Source organism: Bos mutus, chromosome 20, assembly GCF_027580195.1.
Source record: "Bos mutus isolate GX-2022 chromosome 20, NWIPB_WYAK_1.1, whole genome shotgun sequence".
Taxonomy (NCBI): Eukaryota; Metazoa; Chordata; class Mammalia; order Artiodactyla; family Bovidae; genus Bos; species Bos mutus.
In genome coordinates this window covers 58,827,644-58,852,092 of record NC_091636.1, presented here as the reverse complement: position 1 = coordinate 58,852,092, position 24,449 = coordinate 58,827,644, and the positions used below count along the sequence as shown (strand labels likewise).

Below are 24,449 nucleotides of genomic sequence, written 5' to 3'. Positions count from 1 at the left end.
CCTACTGTTGAATGGGAGAGTATGTGCTTTTGACATGCTATTTTAGTTGATCTTGATTTTAAACCAGCACAGGAGGTACAAGGCTCAAATTCGTATCAACTTAGTCAAGTTGAGATTTCACTTGTATGCATCATTTCTGGCTGTTGAGTTGGTTCTTGTCTTCATGGTTGATTGCATTTAAAGTTTGTTGTGGTTTTTTCTGCAGGAGGAGATGGCAGATGAGTTTATTTTGAGAAACCAGTTTTCATATTCAGAGAAGAACTCAAAATCCCCAGTTGTTACTATTTCACTGCAGGAACATCACCTCCTCCTCCCCTCCCCCTTCTCTGGATATGTATACACACACACACACACACACATATATTTGTATATATTAAATTTAGATATTATTTTGTGTCTGAACCATTTGAGAGTAAGTTGCAAGGTGATGTTGCCCTTACCTCTAAAGGGTGACTCCACGGTATTTTCTCAGAGCAAGGACATTCTCTTACATAATGACCCAAATTAGGAAATTAATTTTTATTATCTAAATTTGCTGACTTCAATAAAATTTTACCAATGATTCCAGAAACTCTTGGTGATTAAAAAAATCTTGGTGGTCCAGCGTTCTATCCAGGAACACATACAATTATTGATAGATTTAGTTGTCATGTCTCTTTGGTTTTCTTTAATTTGGAACATCTCCCCAGCCTGTCTCTTTTGTTCCCTGGAAGGTTCTAGTCCGTTCTTTGGAGGACGGTCTCTCGGTTTGGGGGGAGTTCCTCCTGACCAGGTTCAGGCCGTGCGTGGCCGACGGAAGGGCTGAGTCCTTCCCCTAACGCCCCATGGGGGGCCCAGCTGTCACCTGCCGTCTGTGAGATGTCCGTTCAGTCTTCTGATTCAGGGGTGACTACCACTGTACTGTTCACTTGTAATCAGCATCTTGTGAAGAGAGAATTCGAGACTGTGGAAAATCCTGTTCCTCTGCTGACTCTAATTTGCTAGTTATCTCCATTGCTGACTTTTGCCCGAATCAGTGATTATTATGATAATTTCAACCTGGTGAGGTTTCTAGCTTCATTACTCCTTCTGTGCTTCGACCGTAAGGGCAGAGCCTCTCTCCATGCCGCACTTATTTATTTCTGTAAGTGTGGCCTTACAGATTCCTGTCTTATTGTTCAGTTGCTAAGCCATGTCTGACTCTGCGACCCCAGGGACTCTCTTAGTCAGTGGGTTATAATCCTTCGATGTCATTACCCAGCTTGATGCTCAGTTGTTCATGATCTGGCCAGCGATGTCCTTTCAGACTGGCTCCTTTGTCTTTTGTGACGTGTCCCCGTCATTTATGGGGCACTTCCTTATTTTCTGACACAGTGAAATGTCCCAGGCTTCTGTTCTTTCCTGACTGCAGCCCTGAAATCGCCACTTCTCCAAGGAGCCCTGGTTGATTTTAGCAGAAGACAGCATGAAGAAACTCATTCTGGGCACCGAGTGTGCTTATGCTACAGGGGTGTTACTGCTTCCAGATCCTCTCAGTGCACAGAGCCGGGAATCGGGGAGTTTGCGTCCGCACGTGCTTGTGTGCACACACACACAGCATCACATGACATGTGCTGTTCTGTGCACACCTGTCTATAATAAAAACCGAGTTCGTACACATGCCTCAATTCCAGTCCAGTACTACAGACTGCATTTCAGTCTTTCCTTTCCCAAATTTGTATGTAATTCCCTTCTCTGAAGTGAAGGCTCCTTTTATCCCCAACGTCTGCACTGACTTACTCAGTCCTAGAAAATGCAGAAAGCAATTTCGAAATGCTAAGCCATACCACTGTGATAAACGAACCTACATCTTCAAGTTGAAACTGTTCAAATCGGCAGTTAGCGGTCAGCTTCTGTTCAGCTCCGTGCCTTGTCACTTAGTCACCCAAAGAAAACAGATGAAGTCATAGGCTGGAACTCCCCCGAGGTGTGTTTAAGAAAGAGCTGCCAGACTCGGTCAGCAGCTCGCTTTCTGGGGATGTTGAAGCACAACGGTGGAAAATCAGGAGTTGCCAAAAAAGAAGGGGAGATTAATTTCTAATAAGTGTGGTTTATAAAGCCGACACCTGTTGTGGGCAAAACAGTTGATCATCTTCATCTTCATGTACGCGTTGCCGGAAGACAGGAGGGAAAAGGAAAAAAGTGTTGAGATACTAAGAGTGAATGATTGGACGCAAGGGATGGTCTGAGAAATGGATGGGTGTGGGTGGAGGCTGGGGAGGGGGTGGTCTTTTCTCAAGAATCCATCACGTGCTATGAGTAGAGGAGGGAGCTGAGTGCGTGGAGTAAGTCATGAGTCATGACTTTTGAGACTTGCTTGCTGCCCTTCATTGATTAAATGTTTCTTCCCAGAAACCACCTCTGGAGTGTCCGCATTTGTGTGGGATTTCTAGGAAGTGTCTTTGGGCACTCAGTTCTAGAAACTGTGGGCCACTGGGTGCAGATCTCGTTACAGGCAAGATGAATTTTTGCTGTTCAGAGGTTTGCTCCATTAAACGATGGCACAGAACACGGGCTCTTGATTTGGGGAGACAGTGTTGGTTTCCTTTGTCGCACTGTTTTCTGTGCCTGTCCACGTGCTCCTTGAATGGTCATCTGGGAGAGTCAGCCTCTGTACCTGTACAAGCCCTTCCTACAACTAGACAGTTCAGCCAGAGAGAATAATTTGCTTGTTAATGCCCTAAGAGCGAAAGCCTTTTGGTTTGGAAAATTTGGAGAATAAAAGGTCATGACCGCTAATGGGTCAAGCATTCTGGGGGAAGGGCTTTTGGGTGCTGAAAATGTTACGGGATTACCTAGTGGCCGGTGGCTTAGCAGTCAAGAATCTGTCTGCAGTGCAGGAGACGTGAGTTCAGTCTCTGGGTGGGGAAGATCCCTGGAGAAGGAAATGGCAACTCGCTCCAGTATTCATGCCTGGAGTATCCCACGGACAGAGGAGCCTGGCGGGCTACAGTCCACGGGGTCGCAGAGAGCTGGGCCTGACCAAGCGCACACACATGATGATGAATATACTAAATATACTAAAGTCAACTGTACACTTTTTTTAAAAGGGAGAATTTTATACTATGTGAATTATGTATCAATAAAAAGGATACAACTAAATTGGCAATATTTCAAAGTCTTAAACAGCTTCATTTATTGAGTGCTTACAGCCACCAGCTATTTAATTTTCACAGTCCTCTGCAGGGTAGGCAGTGGCATCCAATTTTGTACCCGAGGGAGGGGACTCAGAGGGTTTTAACTTCCTGCAAGTCAGTAGCTCTTAGGGCTAGCCTGGAGGATCCAAGCATGCAGTGGTCTCCCGGGCAGGGTCCCAGGTAGACGGAGTGTGCCTGCAGGGTTTTCTCCTGCTGTACCCTGCATATCACACTGCGTGTGGGACACCATCCAGGGAGCCTTCTTTGGTGTCTGAGGGAGGAAAAGAAATCACTCCTTTCTGAAGGAGGGCCTTGTAGATAAGACCTGATTGAGCTTCTGTTGTGGTTTGATGGTGTGTGCGTGCTCAGTCCTCTCAGTCGTGTCCAACTGTTTGTGACCCCATGAACTGTGGCCCACCAGGCTCCTCTGTCCTTGGGATTCTCCAGGCAAGAACACTGGAGTGGGTTGCCATGGCCTTCTCCAGGGGATCCTCTGCACCCAGGGATCAAACCCCTCATCTAGGTGTATCTCCTGCATTTTGGCGGAATTCTTACCATGGAGCCGCTGGGGAAGGCTGATTTGATGGTATATTTGGTCATTTCTTAGAGAACGTTGAAGTATCTATCCTGTTGAAAATTTCGGGGCATCTCAGTCAAAAAGATAAGGACAGGCTTTGCTCTCCTGTAAGTGGTGTATCTGTGGGCCCTGAGGGCACAGCTGAAGTGGTTCAAACTGGTGATCGCACCCTTGCAGCATCCTGGAGAAGTTGAGGGAGAGGCGGCATGGTGCCTGCTCCCACTCAGAGTGGCCGCCAGGGTTCTCCTGCTCATGTGAGTTCTCCGTCCTTGGATATTGGAGTCAGCTCTGATCGCTCGTGCACACACACACACACAACCAGCGTGTTAGACTCCAAGACAGAAACTGTATCAATTTGCATAAAATCGCATATGCTCTGTTGCAAGAATTTTCATTGTGCCTGTTTTAGAATTGAGTTGACACTTCATACAGGGTATGTGAGCTTCACTTAAAAGGAGATGTCTCAGAAAGAAGAATTTGTGTGGCTTTGACATTACTTTTGGGCATGGTCCCCAAAAGAAAGGAACCATAGAAGACTTTTTTTTTTGAGCATTTTGAAACCTTTTCTCCTGCTTCCATACATTAAAAGCATGTAAAGCAGGTTGGAGTTTTGTCTGCTGTGTTGCCTGCCTGCACTGGGGACCAGAGATCTATGGAACAGGAGCCTTCCTGCTGGGTGGTGACCTTTTTATGATGTTTGGTCTGTCATCTTTGTTTCTCTGTTTCAAATGCCTAGCTCAGAATTGCTTGGCACTTGAAGTGGTTTTCATCTTCACAGGACTTTATGGGCATTGTCTAATGTACATGGCACTGTGTAATGAATGAGCTGTTTATCCTTTGATCTGTGTCAATATGCCAGGTGCCATACAGCTGGAGAAGACAGAAATAATATTCTGGCCGGCGGGAGTTTGTATCTCTAAAGAGGCAAGGTGATTAGCAGGTTCTCTCTTCTGGCCTCTTTTGAAAATGTGCTGGGGAATAATGTAGAAATTAAAAGGACAAGAGGTCATCAGCGAGCCCAAGTCCACCTAATTGGAATTGCTCTCAAGGTGAAAATGAAATTTGAGGCGCTCTTGAAAAGACCAAGTCGATTATCTCTCAGTTACGCATATATATTGACATACATAATATTTCTCCTGTTTACAGATGAGGATTTTGCCAAAGCTAGGGCAGAATTATTTTCAGTTCTCTTCATACCACCCCCGAATCCTCTTTTTCTTTGCCTGGGGTGCAGGGATGTGCTTTGTAACTGAAGCTACATGAGAGTCACAAGTGCAGTTTTCTGAGTTTCAGACCTGATCAGTCCCCCTGCCCTCGCTGGGCTGGCCTCAGGGGAAGCTTCTAGACCTCTTGCCCCGTCAGCTGCTCGAACCCCATCGCACACCCCACACTGTGACCCTGCCCTTGGCCCTGTCTCTGTGTTTGGTGTTCCCTCCTATTCTGGGTTTTGCTAACTGCCTCAGCTTAGGTCACGCATCACTTCCGTTAGGAAACCACCCATGTGTCTTCTCCTGGCCTCATGGGCTGGCTGTGTTGATGTAGAACCTCGTATAGACCGCGTTCTGGTTCTGGGTCTCTGGGTCGTGGTTGTTTCCTGTGAAGATGGGCTTGCTGGTCTCTGGCCTAGGGCAAGCTCCAAGGAGAGACGCGGTCAACGGTTTTTGATTCACTGGTCCTAAACCCAGCCTGTTGGAGAAGGAAATGGCAACTCACTGCAGTGTTCTTGCCTGGAGAATCCCATGGACAGAGGAGCCTGGTGGGCTACAGTCCATGGGATCGCAAGAGTTGGATACGACTTAGCGACTAAACCACCACCACCACTACCACCCCAGCCTGTATCAGAATCACCCACAAGGTTTAAAAAATTACAGAATTGCCAGCGATTCTCATTTAGTAGTTCTAGAATAGAGCCCTAGAATCTGTTTTTAATCAAAACCCTTCCGGTAATTCATGTGCACAGCTAGAGGTAGCAACCTTGAGTTACACCAGGGTGCGCTTGCTGGTTTTGGTTGCGGGGCCGTGGCTAGTTTTGGGTAATACGCTCGGTGTGCAGACCCTTTCGCTTACATGCCTGGAGGAAGTGGAGAGATGGAGTGAGGGCCGTGTGTGACGGGCAGCCTTCCTGCGGAAGACTGGCCCATTGAGGAGCCGGCCCACCAGCCTGGTTATCTGCTGTGTGAATAGGCTGAGTGCACGACTGGCCTTCCAGACTCACATTTGAAGTTACCGTGTTGCCATAGAGATGTTATGTAGTGTGTAAGAAGAGTAGAGAAATCATGTCGTAAATTATCAGCACAGATGGCTTGTAATTTAACACTCTCCTAGCCCGTGTTCTTTGTACTAGTACTTGAGAACGCTTGAAAATAACAGTTCTTACTTTGTTTTTCACCTGTAAAAATGGCAGAGTTCATACGGTGATTTGAAATGGAGTTTATCGTTGCCACCCACAGACACAGTATACAAGGGCAGTAACAGGTGGGAGAATACCTGAAAACATTTTAGGAGTGGCCTCTTCACCTCTACTTTAAAAACTCACATGTAATTTGCTCCCCCCCGCCCCCGCCCCAGTCCACTTAGATTTCATACTCTCCCTTATTATTATTTTTAAAATTTTATTAATTAAAAATTTTTTTCCTTTATTTATGGCTGTGCTGAGTCTTTGCTGCTGTGTGGGCTTATTTTGCTTATTCATGGCTGTGCTGAGTCGCTGCTGCCGTGTGGGCATGAGCGGGGCCTGCTTTCTAGTTGTGGAGCTTGGGCTTCTCATCATAGCAGCTTCTCCTGTTGCAGAGCACAGGCTCTAGGCGCCCAGGCTCAGTAGTTGTGACTCGTGGGCATGGATGTTGTGGCGTGTGGGCCTAGTTGCTCCACGGGGGATATATGATCTTCCTGGACCAGGAGTCGAACCCATTTCCCTGCATTAGCAGGTGGATTCTTAACCACTGGACTACCAAGAAAGTCCCCTCTCCCTATTATTCTGATAGGACTAGTCAGGGATAATTTTTATCTCCTGGCTTGATAGTAAAAGGACTATAACAAGATCGCTTAGATTCAGGCAAAACACTGACTTTCAAGGTGTTTTATATGTGATTGACAATATAAAGGGTATCTTCCATAGGAGATCTCTTTTAAACTTTTTCCTCTTCTGTTTTAATCTATGAACTGATGGGTCGCTCTTGAAGATTGCATCCCTCATCAAGGAAATTTATTCTTTCTCTCTTGCAGGGAACTGGAGTTCTGAAATGTGCATGCATGTAGGCATATACACACACATATACACTCATGCATGCTTGTAATTTACATTGTGTAAATGAGGAGAGTGAATATATATTTAAACAACTTTAAATTAGCAAATGATAGTCCTATTAATATAATTTTAAAATTCAGTAAAGCTTTTTTTGATTTTTAGGTACTTGGGGTTTGTTACACACAAGAACATAATTCTTAGATTTTTTCCCCCCCCTCACATTCTGAAAGTATCCAGAATTAACAGGCTATCCCTACATACATTTTCATGAATCTCATTTCTCATTTCTGTAAGCAGTTATTTGCAAATAAAAATTAACAAGTAAGTTTTCCAGTCTCCAGATAGTTCCTGACTTGCTTATATGTGAATGTAACATTAACAGTACAGGGCACTTCCCTGTGCCTCTCTGTCTGCCTGTGTAAGTGCTTTTTATGAGCCTGTGCTGCTGGTACGGGTGGTGGTTTCTGATGCTGTTTAGTGGTAGAACAGATAGGTCAGTTGTAAACCAGCTCTGCTGGATGTACTACTTCCTTCAGGAGGAATCATTCAGATGACTTAGGTCTTTTGATACCTCTTTGTCAGTGCTGGAAAATTTAACAGCAACAACAAAAACCTTGGTAATTATATTGGAAAGCATCTGAAAAATAATCTTACAGAGGCCTCAGAGCCATTACAGGAGCAAGGAGGGAAGTGTTGGGAGTTAAGCCCCAGTTTCTCTGAAAAGCATGGCACACCACTCGGCAAGGTTGGCTCAACCTCCTGGGAACCGTCCTCTGCCAGTCTGTTGGCACTGGCTTGAATGAATCGGTGAAATTGCCCAATTATTGAAATGGATGGCTTAAGGGGAGGTTATTTGGCTTGTAAACCCACCTGTCATGGTAATGAGGCAAAACTGATGGTAGAGTCTGCTCAGGATCCGATTTACATCAAGGGCAGAAAGGCTCCTGCTGCCCAAACCCAGGATCTTGTCTTCCTGAGACTGCTTTATGAATGTTTGGACAGTGCCCTCCTGGCCAGTGGGATTTGGAGAGTCACTGGGTAGCTTTCCATGAACTTCCTCCTCGTTAGCAGGGAAGGTTCATCTTTTCCCTCTGGTCAGAGTTGGAACGAGTCCTGTTTTGTTCCTCTTGGTGAACCCACTGGCATTGGTGTGCTTGTCTGTTTCCTCTTCCCAGCCTCTAAACGCATCTCTTTTTTGCTGGCTTGTTACCTCTGCAGGAGGAGTTTCCTCATGGCAGTGTCTGCACGTTTAACCCACGTTCAGCCTTTTACCCATAGTGTCCTGAGGTATCGCTGTCATCTTGCCTGTTGAATTGCTTGTTAGAAACACTGAGGACATGTGCGGCCACCAGAACCGTGGGCAGCAGGACAGCTTGGCCCTTTCCAGTTGCACCTGGCCCTGTGTGGCCATGGAGCTCTCTGAAGGAAGGATGCTCTCAAGGCAGATGAATGAACACAAGCTCCCCCCACCACCCCCAACTTCCCAGTAGCTGTATTTTATTTCATTTTTCCTGTTGACCATCCATCTTTCTTTCGGAGGCTCTTTGTCTGGGTGTCCTTCAGAGGGACTTTCTTTAGGAGACTGACTCACCCAGAGGTCATTCTCACACAGCCTTAGTCCTTCACAAGCAGAGCCCCATCTGCCTTACTGAAAAGTAAGCTTTTCAGAAAGGCCCCTGAACCCTGTAAATAGCTGTCACCAGTGCCCTCCTTTGGAGCTGTGTGTTACTCTGAGGCCTGGGTTCATCCACCCGTCCTGGGTTTTCTGGCGTCCAGACGATGTCAGGTCAGCTAGAATGGGATGGGTAGTGGCTGCCAGGGGCACACGCCCTGATTCCAGACCTGGTGAAGTAACCAGTGCCTTTCTTCACGAATCGGACTCTTTTCTTTTTTAATCCCCTGTTTTCTCACTTTTTTCCTGCCTCTTATGTCTCTTCTTTGATCACTTTAGAGTGACCGTGCCGCGCCTGGGCCATTGCTGAACTTGGCTGGAGGCAGATGAGAGTTCGATTTCTGGGTCAGGCACTTAGGAGCATCCACAGCGAGGCTCCCCTTGGAGAGTCTTGATAAATAAAGCACTGGCACCCAGGCACAGTCTCGGACTGGGAGAGCAGCGAGGCCCGCGGAGCACCCTGCCCTGTCCCCAGGTCCCTCGTGTGAGTCCCCTCCTGCGGGTCCCCTCCTGTCTCCTGTGCCTTTCCACCTGGAATAGCACCCCTGACTCTGAATCTTTTTCTACTTGACACTTTTTTTTTAATTGTACTGTATGCCATACCACACAGTAGGCAGGATCTTGATTCCCTGACCTGCCCAACTCTTGGCGACCCCATGGACTGTAGCCCTCCAGGCTCTGTCCGTGGAATTTTCCGGGACAGAATACTGGAGTGGGTAGCCATTTCTTTCTCCATACTCGACGCCTCTTTAATCACAGGTATATCTGATGTAAAACTGGCACTGGATGATGATCTTTGCTAAACTTTGTTTAGCAAATAAAATACCACTAGTTCTGATTTTGGGGGTAATTCGATTCCTCCCCCTAAACTGTGGTATAATTACTCATCACGATTCAGTTGGGCTCTGTCACCCCAGCGTCAGGTACTTTCTTCCTAATATTTTATTTTCTTAGCTGCCATCGACATCGAGGCTAAGCTTCACTCACGGTTGTATCCCTAGCACCCAGCACCCAGTCGGTGCTTAAATGTTGGCTGGAGGAACAGGCAAGGGCACGCACATCTGAGGGCGGGAGGCAGATGTTGGCTCGAGGCCCAGGTTTCTTTCTGGTGTAACATCCTCTCTTGTGCAGGACGGTGGAAGAGAGCCGGCTTCTGTGCCTGGGGCCTATGCGTGCGAGCGGCCGGCCGGCCGGGCAAGGAGAAGCAGTGGCCCCTTTCCTTGTTTGGCTGTTCTCGTGTTTCTGCGTTGACCTGCTTACTGCTGTTTACTGTTGAAGAATTAGCTACTTCTCCAGACCCACGACGCCTCTCCCACTTGGACTTGTCTCCTTGCCATCCCCAGCTCCATCTAGCCTGGCCAGGCTCAGCCGATTCCGTGTCTGCCGAGTGATTACTAGGTTTGATCAGTTGCAGAGCTGAGTGGAGAAGCATCTTTTCTCAAGGTTTCGTTTGAGATTGGGATCTAGTTGCTGGTGAATGTTTTTGTTCTAAGGAGTTAATTTCCCAGTGGGTAGACCGAGGAAAGGTCGCGTTGGGGAGTGAGAGTGCTGGTTTTCTAAGCTCTCGGGAATGTTTTCTTAGGAGAGCTTTCCATCAGCCTGCTAAGAGTTTCAGGTTCTTCTCGGCCTTCCCTTTTCCATACCTCGCTTCCATTTCTGAGATTTCCCCTCCCCTCCCTTTTAAGGCTTTAGTTACAGGAATCTGAAAACAGGCCACAGGGCCTTTTAAAATTATACACATCAATATGAGGCCAACCCAGTTTTTCATAAATAGGTCAAGCTGTTTCTGCAAAGTTGGGTTTCAAAAACACTCTCTCCTTTAAAAGAAAGAGGTATTTTAAGGAAAGATGAGCCCCCGAGCAGGCAGGCACAACCAGCGTTCAAAGCTCAACTGTTGTCAGGGCCTGAGACTCCCGGCTGCAAGGAGATGCTGACTTCCGGGGCCTGTCTTGGATGGACTGCCAGGTGCCACAGGCATTAATTCCCAAGGGAGAGTCTGCCCTGGGCCACAGGTGTTGTCGGGCCAGGCTGGGCATGAAGAGGAAGGCGGGCGGCAGACTCTGGGTCCCGGAGAAGCAGCTTCTGAACTTGGGCAGTGAGGAGCCAGCGTTGCACCCAGGGAGGGTAGCGGAGACAGATTTTCTTCAGTTGACCAAGTATTCTTGCTTCATTTAACTACCAAACGTTTATGTCTTATAGAGAGAACAACTTAAACATCAACTTAAACATCTCCCCGAAGTTCATTTTTTACTGATGGTTGTGCTTTCAATCTCTGTTATCAGAATCAGCTGATAGCAACCTGATGTTGAGAAGGCATCTGAACGGTAGCACCTCAGGGGAGGGGAGAAACCACGGTGGGACTTGCAAGGAGGTGCTTCACGCTTATTTGAGAATAGATACCCTTGAAGAATGGTGGTCATCTCTGGCGTGCTCCTTGGAAGAGTTTCTTGGCCTCTGTTTCATGTTTGTAAGGTTGAGAAGAGGTCTGACTAGCTGTGAAGACTGTGTTCACAGATGTAAACATTCACAGTATCACACGTGAGAACATCACCCCACAGTCACGGATGGAACCTTTATCACGCATCTCATGGGCCTCATCACCGGTGAAGACTGTGCTCGCCAGGTGTTCAGTTCACCACCAGGTTTTTTGTGCTGTTAACATAGGGACTCTTGAGAGTCCTTTAATCTGCAAGGAGATCAAACCAGTCAATCTTAAAGAAATCAGTCCTGAATATTCATTGGAAGGACTGATGCTGAAGCTGAAACTCCCAATACTTTGGCTACCTGATGCAAAGAACTGACTCATTGGAAAAGACCCTGATGCTGGGAAAGATTGAATGCAGGAGGAGAAGGGGACAACAGAGGATGAGATGGTTGGATGGCATCACCAGCTCAAAGGACATGAGTTTGAGTAAACTCCAGGAGTTGGTGATGGACAGGGAGGCCTGGCGTGCTGCAGTCCATGGGGTCGCAGAGTCGGACACAACTGAGTGACTGAACTGAACATAGCCGCATGCAGGAGAAGCACTTTGAGTTTTACCCTGCTGCTGCTAAGTCGCTTCAGTCGTGTACAACTCTGTGCGACCCCATAGACGGCAGCCCACCAGACTCCCCCGTCCCTGGGATTCTCCAGGCAAGAACACTGGAGTGGGTTGCCATTTCCTTCTCCAACGCATGAAAGTGAGACGTGAAAGCAAAGTCGTTCAGTCATGTCCGACTCTTCGTGACCCCATGGACTGCAGCCTACCAGGCTCCTCCGTCCATGGAATTTTCCAGGCAAGAGTTTTACCCTAAGTTCCCCCAAATAGGGAGGCTCCACATAGGTGAACTAAGTAGATGCTCCACAAATGTGTTATTCATCACATTTTTAAAATAGGAGATTCTCCAATAAATCTTGAGTATATTGCAGTAGAATATGACTTATAAAGCCTGGTGTAGATGTGCTCATTTTTTTCCCTTATACTTGATTTTCAAGCTGATTTCTACTCCACAGTGTCATGCACTGGGGTAACTTGCATCTATGTTGCTTCGGGTCCTGTGTTCCAGCCCCGGAGAGCCTTGTGTAGGTGCCTGCGCCCCTGCTCCCGATCACAGGCTGCCCTCTGAGCCAGGCTTTAGTCAGTTGGGTTTGTTTGGCTTCTGTGACTTGGTGGGTGCCAGGGCTTACGAGTTCATGCCACCACTTGGCAGTAGGCATGTTTAAATTCATGTTCCCGTATGTCCATGTTTTTTCATTTTAGTTACTGGTTGATGTCTCAGCCTGGTAGTTGCAGTAACCTGTGTTTAGAATTGATGGTTGGAAATGTCACCAGGAAACCCAGATCCGTGTGGCGTTCCTCTCCTGGGGCAGGCCGTGGCCTTTCCCCACCCCCGAGGGGACGAGAGAGCCTCAGAGCAGGAGGGCCTTTGCCAGCCTCCCACCCGGATCTGAGAGCCGGTGGTCACTGGGTGCCCTCTGCAGCCGGCACCCTCAGGGCTACTATAGAGGGTTAGGTTTTTGATGCTTACAGTTTGAGTGTTTTACTTTTTAACTAGGTTATTTGAGGTGAATGTGTGGATTAAGTTTCTTGTTCTTTGTGTAGGACAGAATTAAAGGGAAAAATCTAAGCCATCCTGGTCTGATGATTTCGTTCATCACTCCTGTTACAGTCTTCATGGGTATTAGGACAGATTTGTTCTGTTTTTTTTTTTTTTTTTTTTATAAGAAGGTCCCCGTTTTTATATTTTTAATATTTATTTGTTTATCTGGCTGGCCCGGGTCTTAGTTGCTGCATGTGAACTCTTAGTTGGGTTGTGTGGGGTCTATTCCCCTGACCAGGGATTGAAGCCTGGCCCCCTGCATTGGGAGCATGGAGTCTTAGCCACTGGACCACTGGGGAAGTCCCCCCGTTTTTTATTTTCATGTCATGCTTTTTATTTTTACATCATATATTTACCTCACACAGTTGTGCTTGATGGTACAAGAGTCGTATTTTTAAGAAAGTGTTCCCACGTTGCCATGTCCTTTACTTTTGCAGGATGATGTCATTTCTGATGATCGATCACTAATTGGTATGTCTGAATAGCTCTTTTTCGATTCCAGGTATTATTTCTAGTGATTTTAAAATGAGAAATTTTCTTGAAAGGTGGGAAATTTGGGTTACGGCTCTGACTTTACCACGGAGTCCCAGGAAATAGCTTGCCCTGTTTCATAAATTCTTTATATGTTGGCGTCTCTTGAGGGTGCTTATCAAGTCTGTGATGTCCTTTGTTTTATTCAACTGGAATGCTCGAGTTGCCGTAAAATGCATGTCAATGAGATATGCTGTAACTTGCATTTATTCTCTGCAGTGGTGGAAAAAAAATTGTCTTCTATACTTAATTATGGTTTCTCATATTGGGTTCATAGTGAGTTCTTAAAAACTAGGATCACCCACTAGTTGACTGAAATCTACTTTTGGGAAATTAAAAGTGATAAGTACTTAATGCTATTTTAGGATTAGCTTGAAAATATTCTGTAAGTTGATAGCACTTGGATCCCATGATGGTGTTGTCACCAGCTGTAGAATGATTTGGTTATTAGACAAGGTGTTTTAGAAAGGGTTTATTATTAAAAACAGGTGGTGGCCAGCTTTTATAGAGGAAAGAGAAGGTAGTTGAGAAAAGCAGGGTTCCAGGTGATTGAATGGTGTGTAGATGAAGCTGGGGAGAGGGAGAAGGAGGTCTCAGGGTGGGAGATCAGGCCATGTGTTAGGGATTTAAGGAAATGCTGTAAGCGGTGGTCTGCAACCTTTTTGGCAGCAGGGACCGATTTTGTGGAAGAGTTTTTCCCACAGACCCAGGGGAGTGGGGGGGTTTGGGATGGTTCAAGCATGTTACAGTTATTGTGCGCTTTACTATTATTACATCAGCTCCACCTCAGATCATCAGGCGTTAGATCCCGGAGTGGGATGTAACTTATAATATTGGGGTGTATTTTCTGTATTTCACTCAAACCAGAAGTTCCTATTGTGACATGTTTTGAATTTTTAAAAAAGTTTCATGTTAGACACAGTAAAGTTTTTTGTGGTTAGCTTTATGACGTAGATAATATTTAGCTTTTTCTTTTTTAAATTAAAAAACACATTCCATGGAGAGAGTGTAGTAATTTATATATACCAGGGTTAAAAAACTTTGCTTTTATTTAAAAATTTGATATACTTGCTTTCGGTAATCTTTTGCTAGTCCCTGAATCCTTCGCCGTTCAGTTTTATGATCTATTTTATTTAAAACAATCTTTAATGCTCACTTATTCATTCATACATCACACATTTCTTGAGCACCTACTGTATGCTCCGCAGTAGGTAAAAGTAAAACCTAAAACCTTTCTTGGAGTTGATTTGAAGTTCTTGAGAGAGAATATTATATACATAGAAATGTATTTTATCACTTTTCAACCATTTGCATTAAAAATATTAAGGTTTAAACACCTATTTTAACTTGCTGTATAATTTCAGCATTTGGTGAAATATTAGCAATTATAATAAGAAATTAATTAGAATGTGACCCTGTTTTAGCATTCCAGTTATTAAATTCTGTCTAGCCTTGTCCTGAAATCAAATATCATAAAGGTATTTGGGGGAAGGATTGCAGATCTTTCCAGGCCTGGAGTAGTAAAGACACAGAGAGTGTCCAGAAGACGCAACCAAGTCTGATTTACCCAATAAAATAAGTAAGTCAGACATCTGGTTTGTACTTCATTTTGTATGACCACAGAGAAAGAACTGATTGATGTTCAGCAAAAGCTATATACATGGCAGATTATTTATACCGTTGTAAAAGAAAGAAAACATTTGGTAATAGCTTGATGCAGATATAGTGCCATTATAAGAAAGGCCTGTTGCTAAGTCTCTCATTGTTCACTCTAAATAATTGGTGGTGGTGTTTGGTCGTGAAGTTGTGTCTGACTCTTCTGCGACCCCATGGACTGTAGCCTGCCAGGCCTCTTTGTCCATGGATTTTCCAAGCAAGAATACTGGAGTGGGTAGCCATTTCCTCCTCCAGGGGGATCGTCCCAACCCAGGGAATGAACCCGAGGCTCCTGTGACTCCTGCATTGGCAGGCGGGTTCTTTACCACTGAGCCACCAGGGAATACTGTTGACTAAAACTACAGGAATGCCAATCTAAATGTTTCAGCATTTGAAAGACTCTAAAATTGTACCATTTAAGGTAATGCTGGCTAGCTAAACTTTATAACACTTGATTGTATACCCTAAGCTGAAAGAGCCCGAGGTCAGAATTAGGCGGTCTGAATTATTTGGGATAATGGAGGACAAAGGCAGGGCTTAGCCAATAGCTGCTCTTCTGTCTGTCCTGTCTGTTTCATTACTCTGCCAAGCATAGATGGAAATCGCCCACAGAGACACGGAGAGCTTGCTGCAGAGTAATTGTTTAGTAGACCAGAAGTGTATCTGAAACCTGATGAGGACTGGTTCCTTGCTGTTTCTTGGTGTTTCTGGTCTGAAACCTCTGCCCTGATGATAAGGTTAGAAAGTAAGAAATTAGCCCTTGCTAATTCAGATTAAAAAATGCTGGCATCAAAGCTCAGAGGGTTTGTGTTGTTTTGTGGATATAAATGAGAAGCGTCCATCTCTGTGACTTTGCCCTCCTGTGATGGTCAGCGTAAATCTAGAGCCTTGCTTGTCGTTTGCAAATACAGCATGAGGGACAGACCCCCAGCAGTGACCACCAAGGGCTCTGAGTAGGGCCACTGCAGCAGAGTGAAGCAAAGGAGCCTGCACGCTGGCCCTTCAGCCCCACCAAGGTGGGGGTTCTTCATGGCCTTTGGGGAAGAGCCCCTTTATAATGCTGCTGGTTTCTGGAGAAGTTAGCTCTAGTTGCCACCCATCCCTGCTGGCCGTGGTGGTTCATAGTTTGCACTTGAGGAGTTACATCACAGCCTGGTGTATACTTCCAGGGCCTGACTTGGTGAAGGCTTTTCTGGCTCCTGGGGCAGCAAAGGGAATTTATCCAAACCGTGTGGGGCCTTCAGTCTCTGGGGAGGGAGGGGAGGTGGCCTCATCTCCTGGGGAGGAGCTGCTGGAGGAGGGAGCTGGTGCCGTCTGACAGAGCTGCACTAAGGCCTTTCCTGTTTCCCCCTCGAGTCTTCTTTGTGTCTGTCTACCCACCCAGCCTACTTTACCTTGCTTTCATACCTTAAAGAAGGGATTGACTAGCAGTTCAGAGAAGTTGGTCATCTGGGGTCAGGGGCACACACAGGGCTGCCCTGATTCCTGGCCTGGGGAAGATTCTGCTCAGAGTTTATGGTCCCCTGCTAAAGAACCTAGTTCTCAGTGACTCTTAAGACATTCTCTCCAAAGGTAGAGCTCAAAAAGCCAAGTAAGTCCAGAGTACAGAGATTTTGGTCTGAAGTGAAGACCCGTGAACTTGGATAGAAGTTAATTGCATCTTTATTTTTCCCAACTCTCCAACTAAATACAGTATTTCTTTCCATCGTGAATGTAATGCAGTAGTCGTGGCAGCACCTGTGACTTGTCATCAGTGGACACCACAGATATTTTCAAATTCCGTTACATGTGCTTAACTGCAGAGGTCTCAAAGTTTCCTTAGTGCTCAGCACTGCTTCAGAATGTCAGTGGTTACTAGACTGACTGCTACATCTTACTGTTTCATGTGTCCTAAAGAAGCACAGAAATACTTTCAAGTCTTTAGATGACTTCGAAAAACATGAATGGTTTTCTATGTAGCTTTCTTGTTTTTCTTTTATGTATTTGTACATAGTATTCTGAGAAGAGATCCATTAACTGTCTCCAGACTGCCACTGGTTAGAACTCCATGACTTCCAAAAAGTCGTGAGCTGCAGTTGGACCACGGTTTTCTTCTTAAGGCTGTCAAGATGCAAATATTTTCTACAAGGAGCTTTCCAGTTTCCTTCTAATTTTCTCCACTCTTTACTTAGAACACACTTTCCACAGTTTTTACTTAAAAAATTCTTTAAGGTCTAGGAGTGGAGTCCAATTCTTGTTTCTCCTTTGTGTAAATTGTATGTTCTTTGGAGCTGAAGATTCTAGATTCTTATGGTATTAAAATTTAGTGATATACCAGCATAAAACTAGGTCTTGGCACATAACTTCAAGATGTGGAAGCAAGATCTGTTTCATAAATCTCGGTTTCTCAGGATTAGATATAATGAGGGCTCAGTTCACTTAAGTCTGCCTGGGCATTTTGAATAAAACTCATTTTATCACATCGACAACTGTACAGATATTTTGGGCGCCCCCCCAACAATGTGGTAATGTCGGCTCTGTCTTGTGTAGTTTGCCATCAGTCCTCTTACATGAGCTCAGCATAATTTATGAGAGTCATGAAAATATATAGGATATGTTGACGCCTGTGTGTGCTGGTTGGGGGAGATCACACTTATGAGAGCAAAGTTCACAAAATACCGTGTTACAGTAAAACTGTATCTTTGCATCAGAAATACTGATATGTTATTTTTAGAGGTGAATAATTTTAAATGAGAACCATAGTTCTCATTAAAAAAATACATTTTTATGCCAGTTCTTTATAAAACAGAGTTCTTAAAAATTCCTGTTTATGCTTTCAAAGATGATTTTAAAAGTTAGATACATTGAGCCTTTCAAAAAATAATATTTTTGCTTAATGCCAAGTAGTCAGAGCTAGCCAAAGCATTTAATTCTTCTTTACATCATAGTCACTTGGGAATTGGGCTGTAAGTCCCACCTTTATGGCCATTGAACGTTCGATGCATATATTGAGAGAATTGATATTGAATACATTAATGTAATAAATGCAGTGGTCTTCTGAAACACTTGACCATTAAATTCAATTTTCACAAGGGTATTTTTAGATAAGCAGAAACAGCCCGTTTCCCATACTTTCCTTGTGGCTAGTTTGTCCCCTGAACCCTGCCCTAAGCTTTGAGAGAGGAAGACGCTCACAGCAGTGAGCATACAAGGACACCCCCGGGGCAGGGGATTTATTCAGGAATCCACTTAGGTGTTGAAAACAAATTAATATTCATGTACTTAAAACTTTCATAAATAAATTGCCACGTTTACATTTTGTTTTCTGTGGCTTATATTTCACACATTTAATGATTTCAAAGTTTAAAGATCCCATTTTATTTTTTGTATAATAACTGGAATATGAATATTTTCAAACACACAAAATTTCATATGAAAATTTCAAATACACGGAGGTCTTGTTACTGCCCTGCTGCCTTTCTGGCACTCATGTGAATTTCACGCTGCTGGGCTCTTGCTGTCCTGAAGCTTGGGGCACTAGAGACGCACCTTCCCTGCTGGAGCTCCTGTCCTGGGACCGGGGGGTCTGGACGGCCTAGAGTACTGGGCATTCTGCCCCCCGTTTACTAAATAGGGAAATGTATACATAATAAATATATATTTATATATATAAACATATATTTCTATATATTATGTATATAAACACATAGTATATAATATATTATGTATAGATATATAATGTATTATATATAAATATATGGGCTTCCCTGGTGGCTCTGCAGTAAAGAATCTGCCTGCAATGCAGAGACATGAGTTTGATCCCCGGGTCAGGAAAATCTTATGGAGGAGGGCATGCCAACCCACTCTAGTATTCTTACCTGGGAAATCCCGTAGACAGAGGAGCCTGGCGGGCTACAGTCCCTGAAGTTGCAAAGAGTTGGACACGACTGAAGCAGCTGAGCATGCATATACATGCACACGCACACACACACACACACACACACATATACAGGCATATATATAATGTATAAAATAGAAATGATAGCCGGCAGAGGAAGAAGGAGAAAAAGAGATGGAGAGAAAGAAAGAGGGTCCCTCTGTGGGCTGGGACCCAGGACCCCTTGGACAGGAAGAATTGCTCCCAACTCTGCCAAGGGCTCTCTCACTTCTCCAGTCACTGTGTCAGGCCCATCAGGGTTATTGGCTGAGTATTTTGGCTGCATACTCAGCCAGCAACCCCTAGGGGGTTGTTGGGTCTGCTTTGCATCTGTGTGTGTCTGCTAAGTCGCTTCAGTCATGTCCCAACTCTTTGTGACCCCATGGACTATAGGCCACCAGGCTCCTCTGCCCATGGGATTCTCCAGGCAAGAATACTGGAGTGTGTTGCTATTTCTTGCTCCAGGGCATCTTCCTAACTGAGGGACTGAACCTGTGGCTCTTAGGTAAGAGCTGCTGCTGCTGCTGCTGCTGCTGCTGCTGCTGCTGCTAAGTCACTTCAGTCTTATAGGTAAATATAAGACTTTCCCTGAAATTTCCACAGACCCATTGTTATAGTTTAAACAAACCAGTAAAATCAGTCCTGGCTACGCCATGGCTCGTGTCTCTCTCCAAGTCAAAGTCACTACAAGGATTTTTATCAATGTTGGTGTTACATTTACTTACCACTAGTATCATGGATGTGTGCATGCTCAGTTGTATCTGATTCTTTGCAACCCTGTGGACTGTAGCCCGCCAGGCTCCTCTGTCCACGGGATTCTCCAGGAAGAATAATGGAGTGGGTTGCCATTTCCTTTTCTTGGGATCTTTCCGACCCAGGGATCAAACCCAGGTCTCTTGCATTGGCAGGAGGGTTCTTTACCACTGAAGCTACCAGGGAAGCCCTCTTGATTGATAAGCTGACCCAGGGATCAAACCCAGGTCTCTTGCATTGGCAGGAGGGTTCTTTACCACTGAAGCTACCAGGGAAGCCCTCTTGATTGATAAGCTGACTGTATAATTTATGGTCTAAACAGAGTCACTTTTATCAAAGAGGGGTTTACTGATAATTATCCTGGAACAATAGGGGTAAGCTGGGACTGTCCCTGCTGAACCAGGATGTATGGTCCGTCGACTCACTGCCCTGTATTTTCTAATTGGCATATACAGAGGACGAGAGTCATGTTAAGACATTTATGACTCCCGTGGTGAGTGTTTTGTGGTTTATGCCTAACTTGGATACAGTGATGTGTGACTCAGTGTGGGACACACCACGGCATTGACGACTGGCCGAGAAGAGGAGTCAGACGAGATGCTGCTGAGTCAGAGCCCCTGTCAATGGGGGTCTGTTTCTAAACAGACCTAAATGCATTCAGAGCCCACCCCCCGCCCCAGCTCCTTGAGTGGCTGAATCACCCATTTTATGTGGGAGCTTAGTGGGACCGGAGCCGTGAATCAGGGTTTGTCAACACTCAGGACCTGGCCTGCCCTTCTTCACAGGAACTCAGAAGGGGGTCTTTGTGTCCACGTCCCTCCCCAGGGACAGAAGAAGGGTGGTGAAAAAAGGCTTTTTAACCTCGTCCTGTTCTGGGCGTGTGAAGTTATTTCGCTCAGAGCCCCCTCCCACTCCTGGCCTGCATGTCTCCTCCGCGCCTCCACCCCCAAGGTGGGTCTGGTGTCCCAGAGTGAGAAAACACTCCTCCCCAGCGCTTAGATTCCCTTCCTGGAGCCCCTGGCAATTCTTCCACTGACTGTTAGAGGAATTGGTCTGTATTTGTTCTCAACTGTTCTGTAATGCTAGGTTAAATCCATCTCTAAATGTGATTTTAAAAACCACCTAGAAATAAAAAATGCATTCTTTTTCTGCCCTCGGGATTCTTCAAAAGGAAAAGGATTTACATAAACAAAGCAGAATGAATGCTGTTAAAAGCATTATTTTTATTCTGACAATCTGGAGTTTTCTGCATATTGGACATGTATCCTTAGAGTTCATCTGATCCTTGGAAGACATGTGGGTGAAGAACCAGTTCACTGGAATACAGTCCTAGTCCAGTCTGTGTGTTATATCCCCTGGTTTCCTGGTACCGTCTCCTGGAATAACCTAGATAAAAAGCTGGCTACATGCTGATATTTCCAGTCTGTGTGGCCTGAATTTCTGAACTGATCATTACATGCTGCCTGGAGCTTCCTATTCTCATTGGATTAAAAAAGATTATTTTGAAGGGAATGGGGCAAAAGAGGCTAACTGACTTTACCCCTCTGTTTCTTTCACTGTGCTGAGCATATTGAGTTAAAAGGAAGCTGTTAGTGTTCTTATCTAAATAAGGTTCGCTTGCTTAAAAAAAAAAAATGTAACCTAAATTGGACTTTGCTGAGAATCTCATTTTGCGCTTAAAAAAATTCATGGAAGTAGGACGTGTGTTTAGAGCTGTCTCATCTCAAAAGACAATACATCTCAAAATAGAGAATACAGGTGGATAGTTTTAATTTTCTTCTGGAGTTTATTATTTTAGTTGGCTTATATATCTACATATGATAAAATATTTAACTTTATGCAGTGAAATTCTTTATCAAAGAGCTAAAGTGTGAAGAAGACATCCCAGGTGGCTCAGCAGTAAAGACTCTGCCTGCCAGTAGGAGACCCAGGTTCGATCCCTGGGTTGGGAAGATCCCCTGGAGGAGGAAATGGCAACCCTCTCCAGTATTCTTGCCTGGAGAATCCCATGGACAGAGGAGCCTGGCGGGCTACAGTCCATGGGGTCACAAAGAGTTGGACATAGTGACTAGATAGCAGCAAGGTATAAAGATCATTCAAGAAAATTGCATTTGTTCAATTCACTTTTAGAAATTTTAGGGAGGTTCCATTGTATGGATTCTAAAAAAAAATAACAAACAGAGGACTATTACAATGCATGTTTTGGTTTGGTTCTTCTATGTATGTCTCAGCCTCCTACCTTTTCATAGGACATGCAGCTTGCCTCACAGCCTCTTCCTCAGTAATAGAAAAAGACATCTTCTTTAAGGGGTACAGGATGAACGTTGGTATTTTCTCCAGATACCATATTGTTCTTAGGCGCCTTAAGATGTGTAAGAGAACACTGGAGGGGAGAGCCCTCAGGCGTTGGCCTGGTCGGAATGCTGTTAGTGCCTCTCCAAAGGCTGGGGCATCTGTTGAAGTTGGGGCCCCACTCAGACCTTTGCGGACACTGCAGCGAGATGAGCCTGGAAGCTGGTCACCTGTTCCTGTCAGCTGTCGTTTTCAGTTCAGTTCAGTCGCTAAGTTGTGTCCGACTCTTTGTGACCACAGGGACTGCAGCACGCCAGGCTTCCCTGTCCTTCACCATATCCCAGAGTTTGTGCTAACTCATGTCCATTGAGTCGGTGATACCATCCAACCATCTCATCCTCTGTCATCCCCTTCTCCTCCTGTCCTCAGTCTTTCCCAGCATCAGGGTCTTTTCTACTGAGTCCACTTTTCACATCAGGTGGCCAAAGTATTGGAGCTTCAGCTTCAGCATCAGTCCTTCCAGTGAATATTCAGGGTTGACTTCCTTTAGGATGGACTGGTTGGTCCTGTTGCTGGCGAGTAGAACCTCACAGGTGTCCTGTGATCCATTCCATCTGAGGACCAGTGCTGACCCCCACGCCAGGCTGTGAATGGCTGTGGGCAGGCCTGTGATGGGGCTGTTCCTGGGCCAGGCGGCACGGGACCTTCAGATAGCAAATGTGGGCCTGTGTCCACAGCACCCCAGGGCACTTGCACTGTGGAAATCCCTGTTTGAGGGCCATTTCTGTGCACTCAGAATGCTCTGGATTCCTCGCGCTTTGCTCTGTAGACCAGTGTCAGGAACATTTAAAATAGACTGGAGGATCTTAGCCAAGCTGAGGATCTGAATGGATAAGCCAGAGCAGTAACTAGGCACAGTGGCAAGAACTGAGCATCTGAAGAGTTTCATGTCCTGGCTCTGCCATTACGGCTTGTCAGCTCTGCCCCTGCCCTTCACCAAGTATGTGCTTGGCTAGGTACCTGGGCTCCTCCTCCTTTTTTAAAAAATTTTTAAAATTTTAATTGGAGGCTAATTACTTTACAATATTGTGGTGGTTTTTGCCGTACATTGACATGAATCAGCCACAGGGGTACATGTGTCCCCCATCCCAACCCCCCCCCCCCACCTCCTCCCCCATCTCATCCCTCTGAGATGTCCCAATGCACCGGCTTTGAGTGCCCTGTTTCATGCATTGAACTTGGACTGGTGATCTATTTCACATATGGTAATATACAGGTTTCAATGCTTTTCTCTCAGATCATCCCACCCTCACCTTCTCCCAGAGTCCAAAAGTCTGTTCTTTATATCTGTGTCTCTTTTGCTGTCTCACATATAGGGTCATCATTCCCATCTTTCTAAATTCCATATATATGCGTTAGTATACTGTATTGGTGTTTTTCTTTCTGGCTTACTTCATTCTGTATAATAGGCTCCAGTTTCATCCACCTCATTAGAACTGATTCAAATGTATTCTTTTTAATGGCTGAGTAATATTCCATTGTGTATATGTACCACAGCTTTCTTATCCATTTGTCTGCTGATGGGCATCTAGGTTGCTTCCATGTCCTGGCTATTGTAAACAGTGCTGCAATGAATGTTGGGGTACACGTGTCTCTTTCCCTTCTGGTTTCCTCAGTGTGTATGCCCAGCAGTGGGGTTGCTGGGTTGCATGGCAGTTCTATTTTCAATTTTTTAAGGAATCTCCACACTGTTCTCCATAGTGGCTGTACTAGTTTGCATTCCTACCAACAGTGTAAGAGGGTTCCCTTTTCTCCACACCCTCTCCAGCATTTATTGCTTGTAGACTTTTGGATAGCAGCCATTCTGACTGGCATGAAATGGTACCTCATTGTGGTTTTGATTTGCATGTCTCTGATAATGAGTGATGTTGAGCATCTTTTCATGTGTTTGTTAGCCATCTGTATGTCTTCTTTGGAGAAATGTCTATTTAGTTCTTTGGCCCATTTTTTGATTGGATCGTTTATTTTTTTGGAATTGAGCTGCATGAGCTGCTTGTATATTTTTGAGATTAATTCTTTGTCAGTTGCTTCATTTGCTGTTATTTTCTCCCATTCTGAAGGCCGTCTTTTCACCTTGCTTATAGTTTCCTCCATTGTGTAAAAGCTTTTTAAAGTTTAATTAGGCCTTATTTGTTTATTTTTGCTTTTATTGCCATTACTCCGGGAGGTAGGTCATAGAGGATCTTGCTGTGATTTTATGTCAGAGAATGTTTTGCCTGTGTTTTCCTCTAGGAGTTTTATAGTTTCTGGTCTTACGTCTAGATCTTTAATCCGTTTTGAGTTTATTTTTGTATTTGGTGTTAGAAAGTGTTCTAGTTTTATTCTCTTACAAGTGGTTGACTAGTTTTCTCAGCACCACTTGTTAAAGAGATTGTCTTTTTTTCTACTGTATATTTTTGCCTCCTTTGTCAAAGATAAGGTGTCCATACATGTGTGGATTTATGTCTGGACTTTCTAGTTTGTTCCATTGATCTATATTTCTGTCTTTGTGCCAATACCATACTGTCTTG

General features: G+C 45.0%; 1 protein-coding gene and 1 long non-coding RNA gene across 6 annotated transcripts in view; both read left to right on the top strand.

Annotated features, from left to right (window-relative positions):
• Positions 1-24,449, top strand: part of TRIO (trio Rho guanine nucleotide exchange factor) — a 363,874-nt gene that overhangs the window by 12,168 nt on the left and 327,257 nt on the right. The gene's annotated exons all lie outside the window — the stretch shown is intronic.
• LOC138984206 (uncharacterized) overlaps positions 1-24,449 on the top strand; it is a 39,384-nt gene that overhangs the window by 6,964 nt on the left and 7,971 nt on the right. The gene's annotated exons all lie outside the window — the stretch shown is intronic.